The sequence below is a fragment of the Heterodontus francisci genome, unplaced genomic scaffold (assembly GCF_036365525.1).
Source record: "Heterodontus francisci isolate sHetFra1 unplaced genomic scaffold, sHetFra1.hap1 HAP1_SCAFFOLD_43, whole genome shotgun sequence".
NCBI lineage: Eukaryota > Metazoa > Chordata > Chondrichthyes > Heterodontiformes > Heterodontidae > Heterodontus > Heterodontus francisci.
This window is the reverse complement of record NW_027141852.1, coordinates 5,346,912-5,357,876: the sequence shown is the minus strand read 5'-3', so window position 1 is coordinate 5,357,876 and position 10,965 is coordinate 5,346,912. Positions and strand designations below refer to the sequence as shown.

General features: G+C 42.3%; 1 non-coding gene across 1 annotated transcript; it reads left to right on the top strand.

The window, feature by feature from the left end:
- The first annotated feature begins 10,530 nt into the window (after positions 1 to 10,530).
- trnat-ugu (transfer RNA threonine (anticodon UGU)) lies at positions 10,531 to 10,604 on the top strand. Its single transcript has one exon. It is a non-coding gene; the product is annotated as a tRNA-Thr (tRNA).
- Positions 10,605 to 10,965: the final 361 nt, after the last annotated feature.

The window sequence follows — 10,965 nt, the reverse complement described above, 5'->3', positions numbered from 1 at the left end:
ATTTACTCTGAAATTAGCACCAGAGAATCAAGGCACCAGCGAGCATGAGGAGCTAAAATTAGCACAGATCGAAACCACTTAATACTTCTGACTGAAAATGGTTGCAAATACTTCAGTTTTGCCTTTTGCACTGACGTGCTCGGCTCCACCATCATTGAGGATGTGGGTGTTTTTGGAGCCTCCTCATCTTGTTAGTTATTAAATTATCCACCACCATTCACGACTGGATGTGGCAGGACTGTGGAGCTGTGATCTGATCCTGAGGGAGATATCCGTGCATGGAGTGGCAGGATGTATGGAGAGTGATCCTAAAGAGGGTGTCTGAGCCTGGAGTGGAAGCTTTCTGTGGAGGTGCAGGAGTAGGCCATTCAGCCCCAGTGTTTTATAAAGGTTTAGTATAACTTATTTGCTTTTACTCTATGCCTCTATGAATAAAGCCAAGTGTCCTGTTTGCTTTTAGCAACATTTTCAAACCTTCTAAGATTGGTGCACATTGTCTCATTCTTCCTCCCAAACTTTATCACTTTACACTTCTCTGTGTAAAATTTTATCTGCCATGTGAAAGCCCATTTTGACAGTTTTTTTTATTTTCTCCTGAAGTGTGTTACTGTCACTGGCATAAGACGAAATTCCCCAGCATTCTTTGATGCTATCTCCATGGAGAGAGCAATCTTACACGCGAGCTGAAATGTAGGATTTTGCGTGTTTAGTATCTTTTCTCATCCACCAATATAAGCACAAATCTGTCTCGTAATGCACGGTCTAAGAATGTGCCAAAGTTGCAATGTAGTGATAAATTCTTCAGTTCCACAATGTACTCACCAACTATTTCACTACTTTTCTGCTTTCTGGTTCCAAATTTCTAGCTTGCCGTGATCTCTAGTGGCTTAGGGTTAAAATGTTCCTCCAACTTGGTGATGATTGTTTTGAATTCACATCTTTTGCCTTGATGGGAGCAGGAAGATTTGTTAGCATGTCATACACTTCCAGGATAATTTACATTCGCAAAATTACTTTCTTGCCCTCAAGAATTGCCTTATTCTGAGTCTCGACCTCTTCACTTTCACCTTCAAGTTCCAAAATGTTATTAGCTCTGAAAAACATGTCCATTCTTTCAATATGTGAACTGAATGGTTCTCGAGCCCTCTCATACGTTCCTCGCCTTCTGATGTATCCCTTGGGTGTAGCCATATTGTCCCAAATAATCACTTCGAATCTGATGCACACTAAGACCCTGCGGTAAAGGCCTGCTCGTTTATGAAATTGAAACCCGACCCAGTCCGACCTGACCACATCCAACCTGAATCTGACCCGGGCCCGAGTCCTTTGATTTTTTTCCCGCACCCGACCTGAACCGACCCGACTACCATAATAAAGTTAATTATATCAAACATACCTAGTCCAAATGTTGTGATCCTCCATTCCGAAAGCTGGCTCTTCCTGCGGAATCATGCAGAAGTTCCCTCCCTGAGCAAGGCAGCACTGTGTCCGCCTCCAGCCCGACCCGTCACTAACCCGAATGCCGGACACGGAAGAGAGACCCGACCCGAACCTGGCACATGTCATCCGGTCTGGTCGGAGTCGGATTGGGTAGCCATGCTTTCCCCTAGGGCATCTCATTCAACTGAGGAGACAGTCTGTAGCACAGGCTTCACACAATCCACCCAAACTCTCCACCATCTGAGCAGGTAGGTCACCAGGAGCTGACTGATCCTGTTCACTGCAGTCCCTGCTGCTGTTTGCTGCCTATATTTACAGACTTTTATCTCATCCTCATCACCATTTTCTCCAATATATTCAGGGGGCATCAGCAGAGAAAATGGAGACCAAATGCGACAAGTGCAAGGAAATGTTTATTTACAATATTACATCATAAACATAATATACAAAAACATTACATGTGTGAAACACCTCCCGATCAAGATGTGTCTGAATAAATGGATCCCCTCACAATAAACACTGTCACCTTTCAATTTTAGCGGACGAGTGTGAGGGCCAGATGTGTGTGATTCCCACAGTAATGTGTTTGTTCAAAGTTCAGGAAAAGATGGAGATATGAATAATTTACAGGGAAATCTTTGAAGCATATCTCCATGTCTCTCACTCACAAAGATCTGCAAACTTGTGGATTCAGAAAGAACCCAGAGACAGATAGTCCTGCAATAACCTGTAACTCCAGGAAAGGATGTGTTCGAGATTTTGCCCTGTAGCTTAGTTGGTTAAAGCCTCTGTCTAATAAACAGCAGAACCTAACTTCAAACCCCAACAAAGCCTCACTGCAGTGAAGAAACGGAAAGTTATGATTTAAAGATTACTCTGTCAATCATTCACATCTCTGTCTTCCCCTGAACTTCGAGTTCAAATTTGTTTGTGAAGTTGAGTGACACGTTCAGACAGCACAGTCTTTGTCTTTGTGAAAGAAGTGATTTTGGGAATGGCTGTTTGAAACTGTCCCTCCTTGCACAGAAATTCAGTGCAAATACTCAAATCACCCACAATTTCCACGAGAGAAATTTGTTCACAATTGCATTTGACGTGAAACCGCCTCAACATTAATCTCACTGAAGCAGAGTGTGACCGTGTTGTATGTTTCAGAGTGTTGGTGCCATGAAGTGTCGCTTTTAACCGAGACTGGGACACAACGCAAGGTTGATCCAAGGTTGGAATATATTATCATTCAGGAGCAAGAAAAATCAAAAGGAACCGAATAAGAAAACCCAGTCTCCAGATTTGAGAATCTGTAGATCCGCTTTGGGAAAGTGAATCAGAGCAGAATGAAGGATGAACTGTCCAGAAGAGATGAAGACACAGCTCAGTCAACACGTTCCCCTGGTTTATGATGCTGGAACATTCCTCACACAGAAATGATTCAACCCAATGACAAACATTCTTGCAGCTGATAATTTATGCTAACGATTGAAGGACTTTCTCATGTGGTTACCTAGTGGTAAGAAGATATTAAACTTCGTTTCAATCAATCCAGCTGCGATGAACTTTGAATTTTTCTGCCTTTTATAAACATTATTTGAAGGGTCTCAGCGACAATGCTCAGTGTTGATGAGAGTGGGGTCTGGGTGAGCATCTGCTGAGCGTGACAGGATCAGGACTGGATGCAGGAAGTTCTCTGACAGTCTCTCTCTCTCTCTCTGATGGGTTTGAGTTGGTTCACAACTGGCAGCTGTTGGTGTTTCGATAAATGAAGGAAGTTCCCTCTCACCATTTTTTTTGATTCACAGAGCAGTATCAGGATGTAAAGGGTTAATGCTGAACACAGTGGGATCAACCTCTCCCACTGTCAGAGTGATGATGTAACAGTCACATGGGATGAGGTTTGGGAGAAGAGAGAGCAGCACCAAGGATGCTAGCTTAGCAGGCTTGATGAGTGTGTATAGAGTATTGTGTAAATTAGAAAAGAGTTCTTAGTTCTTTCAGCAGGAAATGTGTCCAGAAAATATCAAGAAACTCACAATTTTATTATTCAGGAGTCGGAACACAGATATTAACTCCAAGTTACAGTTCTGGGTTCATTAAACAAAAAAAATAGAGAATAATATTGCTGACTGATTGAAATTCCCCCTGTGAGGAGACAGTTAAACAGTTGGGACATCCTTCGATCCAAGGTTTTGGCAGCATTTGCAACTTTTGCAACTTTTTTAAATCCAGCTTTGATGGACGAGTGAAAAAACTGAACAGTTCCATTCTTCCTTCTTCCCTTCTTTCCATCAGTTTCTCTTTTCTGTCCCAGATCAATATGATGATGAGAATCCCAATTTAATCTGCTGTTTCTGGTGTTTTATCCATTCCAATCAAAATTCAACATTCCAATCAAATCTATTTGTTATTCCACAGTATCTCTCCATGTGTTTTATTCTGTTGTATTCTCTCATAGTCTGTTTGATGATCAATGTTACATCTCACTCTCTGTTCTGGTGAAGATCAGAAGCAGTGATATCTGTTTACACCACCTGACAAGTCGGCTGAGGCTGTGCCTCGCTGATCACGTGGAGTTGAAGCAATTCTTCCAGTCAGTTAGTTCAGTTGTCATTTCATGAGAAATTCGAAGTCATCATGACTTCGTCAGTGACCTAATGGTTCAGGTGTCTGAGTGATGTTAATCATGCTGTGATCAAATGATTGTATGTTCCAGTCTTTCCGTGGTGGGTTTTCACACTGAGTAGAAACGTGTTGGACATGGTCTGGAAATGTTTCACACAGCTCCATTCCCAACAGGCCATGACCTGATGTGATGGAAATTTCATTTACTTACAGAAGCTACATTTCCATCATTGCACATCTGGCTGCACAGTCAGGATCTGTGTGAAGGTGACGGTTGTGCTTCTGTTACTTGCCAGGTGACGAGGTGGCTGAGAGGTTAAGGCGATGGGCTACTAATCCGTTGTGTTGTGCACGCGTGGGTTTGAATCCCATCCTTGTTGTTAGTTTATCAACTGCCTGTTGCATTCTTGTTTCCAGCTTCAATGTAATGTAGGCCTGGAAACCTGTTCTTGTCAGTATCTTGACGGTGGTTCCAGAATTGTTTATACTTTATTAAAATTGAGACAGACAATTGGAATTCATCACCCAAATTGGACTGGAATGAAGATCAAATAGGGATCACGAAACGGAGCAGGATTTCCCCTCCCCTCCTTCCTTCCTTCCATCTTTACTTTCTCTGGATTTACACCAAGTGAACGACTAACGGGAAAAGCAAATGGCGAGGGAGCAGAAGCAGAACATTATCCTTTGGCAAGAAATTTATTTTCAAATCTTCTTGATAGATTAAGTGAGTGAGCAATGTTTTGGCAGATGGAGTTTAAAATGAGGGGTCTTCTAGGACCTACGAAAGATAGATAAGAGTGTTTTTTGTTAAGTGGTGAGATGATAGAAACTGCGGAGGAGCAGAGACCCGAATACTGAATCACTAAAAGCTAGTGGACTGGTAGAAAAATAATGTGAAAAGTGAACGGAATATGAAGATTGGAACTCATGTTGTAGTTATATAAAGCTCTGTGCTCCTGAAGTAAATGTCCAAGCCCAGATTGTGGGGAATCTGTGGAGAGTGATTTGTTTTTTATTCATTAATGGGCGCGAGTATCGCTGATAAGGCTGGCATTTATTACCCATCCCTAATTGCCCTTGAGAATGTGGTGGTCAGCTGCCTTCTTGAACTGCTGCAGTCCATATGGTGCAGGAACACCCACAGTGCTATTGGGGAGGGAGTTCCAGGATTGTGACCCAACAACAGTGAAGAAATGGCGATATAGTTCCATGTCATGATGGTGAGTGACTTAGAGGGGAACCTGCAGGTAGTGAGTTCCCATGCATCTGCTGCCCTTGTTCTTCGAGGTGGTAGTGGTCATGGGTTTGGAAGGTGCTGTTGAAGGATACTTGGTGAGATACTGCAGTGCATTTGGAGATGGTACACACTGCAGCCACTGTGTACTGGTGGTGGAGGAACTGAATGTTTAAGGTGGTGGGTTAGGTGCCGATCAAGTGGGCTGCTTTCTCCTGGATGGTGTTGAGCTTCTTGAGTGTTGTTGAGTGGGATGTATTCCATCCCACTCCTGACTTGTGCCTTGTACATGGTGGACAGGATTTGGGGTGTCAGGAGGCGAGATACTTGCTGCAGAATTCCTAATCTCTGACCTGCACTTATAGCTGCAGCATAGATGTGACTGGTCCAGTTTAGTTTCTGGTCAGTGGTAACCCTCAAGATGTTGATGGTGGGGGATTCAGCGATGATTATGCTGCTGAATATCAAAAGGTAGATGGTTTGATTCTCTCTCAATGGAGATGTTCACTGCTGAGCACTTGTGTGGCCAGAAGGTTACTTGTCACTTATCAGCTCAAGCCTGAAGTTTGTACAGGTCTCGCTGCTTGTGGGCACAGACTGCTTCAGTATCTGAGGAGTTGTGAGTCATCAGCGAACATTCCCACTTCTGACTTATGTTGAAGGGAAAGTGATCAATGAAACAGCTGAGGATGTTTGGGCCGAGGACACTACCCTGAGAAACTCCTGAGGCAATGTCCTGGGCTGAGATGATTGGCCTCCACTAACCACAACCATCTTGCTTTGTGTGAGATATGACTCCACCACGTGGAGAGTTTTCCCCTTGATTCTCATTGACTTCAATTTTGCTCGGGATCCTTGATGCCACACTCACTCAAGGGCAATCACTCTCACCTCCCCTCTAGAACTCCACTCTTTTGTGTCTGTTTGAACCAAGCTGCAATAAAAAATAAGAACAGAAGAAATATTAGCAGGAGTAGGCCATTTGGCCCCTCGAGCCTGCTCCACCATTCAATAGGATCATGGCTGACCTGATCATGTCCTCAACCCCACTTTCTTGCCTGCCTCCCATAACCCTTGACTTCCTTGCAGATAAAATTCTGTTAAACTCAGTCTTGAAGACATTCAATGACCCAGCCTCCACTACTCTCTGTGGTAGAGAATTCCAAAGATTAATGACTCTCTGAGAGAAGAAATTCCTCCTCATTTCCTTCTTAAATGGAAGACCATTATTCTGAAACTGTGTCCCCTAGTTCTAAATTCCACCATGAGGGGAAACATCCTCTCAGCATCCACCCTGTCAAGCCCCCTCAAAATCTTATATGTCTCAATACGATCACCTTTCATTTTTCTTAACTCCAATGAGTATCGGTCCAACCTGATCAACTCTCCATATAAGGCAACCACTTCATCACAGGAATCAATCCAGTGAACCTTCTCTGAACTGCCTCCAATGCAAGTATATCTCTCCTTAAATAAGGAGACCAAAACTGTACAAAGTACTCCAGGTGTGGTTTCACCAACACCCTGTACATTTGCAGCAAGACTTCTCTTCTTTTATACTCCATCCCCCTTGAAATAAAGGGCAACATTCCATTTGCCTTCCTAATTATTTGCTCTACCTGCATGGTAACTTTTTGTGATTCATGTACGAGGACACCCAGATCCTTCTACACCGCAGCATTCTGTAATCTCTCGCAATTTAAATAATATTTTGCTTTTCCATTCTTCTTACCAAAGTGGATAACCTCACATTTTCCCACATTATACTCTACCTGCCAAGTATTTGCCTGGGGTCGAGGAACCCTGGCAGAACCTAAACTGAGCATCGATGAGCAGATTATTGCTAAGTGTCTGGTGCTTGATAGCACTGTTGATGACATCTTCCATCACTTTGCTGATGATTGATAGGAGACTGATGGGGTGGTAATTGGTCAGATTGGATTTGCCCTGCTTTTTTTTATGGAGTGGGCACACTTGGGCAATTTTCCACATTGTCGGGTAGATGCCTGTGTTGTAGCTCTACTGGAACAGTGTGGCTGAGAGCACAGCTAGTTCTGGAGCACAAGTCTTCAGTACTAGAGCCGGGATGTTGTTCGGGCCTATTGTCGTTGCTGTATCGAGTGACTTCAGTTGTTTCTTGCTATCATGTGGAGTGAATCGAATTGGCTGAAGACTGGACACAGTGATGCTGGGGACCTCAGGAGGCCGAGATGAATCATCCACTGAGCAATTTCTGATGTAAGATGGTTGTAAATGATTTAGCTTTGGCTCCACCATTATTGAGGATGGGGATTTTTTGGAGCCTTCTCATCTGGTTAGTTATTCAATTGTCCACCATCATTCATGACTGGATGTGGCAGGACTAAGGACCTGTGATCTGATCATGAGGGAGATATCCATGCATGGAGTGGTGGGATCTATGGAAAGTTATCCTGAAGAGGGTGTCCGAGCCTGGAGTGGCGGGATCTGTGGAGACTGATCCTGACGAGTGTGTGCAAACCTGGAATGGAAGCTTTCTGTGGAGGTAGAGGAGTAGGCCATTCAGACCCAGTATTTTATAAAGGTTTATCATAACTTATTTGCTTTTACTATATGTCTCTATTAATAAAGCCAAGTGTCCTGTTTGCTCTTAGAAGCCTTTTCAAACCTTCTAAGATTGGTGTACATTGTCTCTCTGTTCTGGCACCCACTTTAGAATTGTAACATTTCATTTATATGGCCTCTCCTTATTCTTCCTCCCAAATTGTGTCTCTTCACAATTCTCTGTGTAAATTTTAACTGCCATGTGAAAGCCCATTTTACCAGTTTTTTTAAGCTCCCCTGAAGTGTGTTACAATCACTGGCACAGGATGAAATTCTCGAGCATTCTTTGATGCAATCTCCATGGAAAGAGCAATCTTACATGCGAGCTCGAATGTGAGATTTTGTGTGTTTAGTATCTTTTCTCATCCACCAATATAAGCACAAATCTGTCTCATAATGCACGGTCTAAGAATATGCCAAAGTTGCAATGTAGTGATAAATTCTTCATGCCACAATGTACTCACCAACTGTTTCACTACTTTTCTGATTTCTGCTTCCAAATTTCTAGCTTGCCGTGATCTCTAGTGGCTTTGGGTTGAAATGTTCCTCCAACTTGGTGATGATTGTTTTGAATGGCACATCTTTTGCCTTGATGGGAGCAGGAAGCTTTGTTAGCTGGTCATACACTTCCAGGCTAATTTCCATTGGCAAGATTGCTTTCTTGCCCTCAAGAATTGCCTTATTCTGAGTCTTGACCTCTGCACTTTCACCTTCAAATTCCAAAATGTTATTAGCTCTGAAAAACATGTCCATTCTTTCAATATATGAACTGAATGGTTCTCAAGCCCTCTCATAAGTTCCTCACCTTCCGATGTATCCCATATGTGTGCAGCCATATTGTCCCAAATAAGCAATTTGAATCAGATGCACAGGAATACCCTGCGGTATCTCATTCAACTGAAGAGACATTCTGTGGCCCAGGCTTCACACAATCCACCTAAAATCTCCACCATCCGAGCAGGTAGGTCACCAGGAGCTGCCTGATCTTGTTCACTGCAGTCCCTGCTGCTGTTTGCTGCCTATATTTACAGACTTTTATCTCATCCTCATCACCATTTTCTCCAATATATTCAGGGGGCCTCAGCAGAGAAAATATACACCAAGCGTGGCAAGTGCAAGGAATTGTTTACTTACGTCATTATGTCATGCACATAATATACAAATACATTACATGTGTGAATCATTTCTTGAGCACTTTTATACCAGATGTGTCTGAATAAATGGAACCCCGTCACAATAAACACTGTCACCTTTCAATGTTTAACGGAGAGGTTTGACGGCCTGATGTGTGTGATTCCCACATTAATGTGTTTCTACAAAGTTCGGAGAAAGACGGAGATATGAATAATTTGCAGGGAAATCTTTAAGCATATCTCCATGTTTCTCACTGACAAAGTTCTGCAAACACATGGATTCAGAAAGAACCTGAGTGCAAAATCAACAAAAATAAACACAGCCAGAGAGACTTGCAATAACCTGTAGCTCAGGGAAAGTACATGATGTTATGGAAGTGATTTAGAATTTTTTTTTGTGAAATTCTTTTTGAGGAATTCATCGTCAAACTTAATAAATGTCAGACCAGTTCTTTTTCAAGAGGGTACTGAAAGTATTAATTTGGCAACTATGTTTACTGGTTGTCACATGACTCAAGTTAAATGTCGAACAGAAACCCTGGTAACAGGGGGAAATGTGGACAGAGAAGTCAGTTGCGCCTCTTGATTGGACAAACCCGGCAGCAGCAGCACTCACCGAAGAGGGCAGAAAAACACAAGCTTTTATTTGTCGCAGTCATTGTGTTTTACCTTCTGGAGTGAGCAGCTGATAAAGTTAGGCTGAAGAAGTGTCAAGGAAGGAGAGAAGATCACAACCCACGTTGTTTTGCAGCAAATCTTTAAAAGACCCTGAGAACTTCACTGTGTCAATTCATCTCTTCTCCTGTCTTTGAAGAAAGCCTGCTAAAATTAATTCTCAACACTGCCTCTAAAAAACTGTTCTAAAAGACCCTGGTGACCTGTCTACGCATACTCAGAAGTTAGACTGTTTGCCAGTTTTGGAACAACATATCTCATCTGCTGTTTTCTTCAGGAATGAACAAGTAATCAGCCCAAGTGTTGTTTTTGTCTTTAACAGAACTCAGAATTGAAAAAATAATTCTTTTTTTTTCAGTTAACCGGTGTATGTGTGTGTGCGTGTGTGGGGCTGTGGTAAGAAAGGGGCTTTAAATAATGGTTAAGGTAAAAAGGGAACTTTTAAAATTTCTACCTGTGTATTTATGCTTTATTTCATGACTAGTTAAAACTTGTTCTGTAATAAACTGATAATTTTGCTGTTCATTAAAGAAACCTGGTCAGTGTCTTCTATTCTGGGAAGAATAGAGTATGTGATTGACTGTTTCAGGAAGTGGGAAAAGTTAAAATATATGTTGTGACCTGTGGAGAAGTGGGATGAGAATATATAGAAGGGTCTGAAGAAGGGTCATTGACCTGAAACGTTAACTCTGCTTCTCTCTCCACAGATGCTGCCAGACCTGATGAGTATTTCCAGCGTTTCTTGTTTTTATTTGAGATTTCCAGCATCTGCTGTATTTTCCTTTGATATTGATATTATATGAGAATAAATAGTGCACTCCTCTGATTTTAATTATAACAACATCTGGCTCTGTAGCTTAGTTGGTTAAAACACCTGTCTTGTAAACAGGAGATCCTGTGTTCAATTCCCAGTAGAGCCTTGTTTCTCATTTGTGATGTGTAAGTTACCTTGTCAATCACTTCCATCTGTGTCTTCTGAGCTTTCAGTGAGAATTCAAATTATGTGATGTATTTTCGTCACAAGAGAAAACAGCCTTTGTGAAGGATGTGAGTTTGGAATGGCTGTTCCTCCTTGGACAGAAATTCAGTGCTGATATTTCAAAGGCAACTTCTTTGATACAAATTTGTGCACAGTTGCATTCAACCTGGAAAACAGCTCGACATTAATGTCACTGAAGGAAAGTGTGACTGCGTTGTATGTTTCAGAGTGTTTGTGTTGTTATGTGTTGCTTGTGACTGAGACTGGGACATGACGCAAGTGGGAGGGTTTATCTGAGGTTT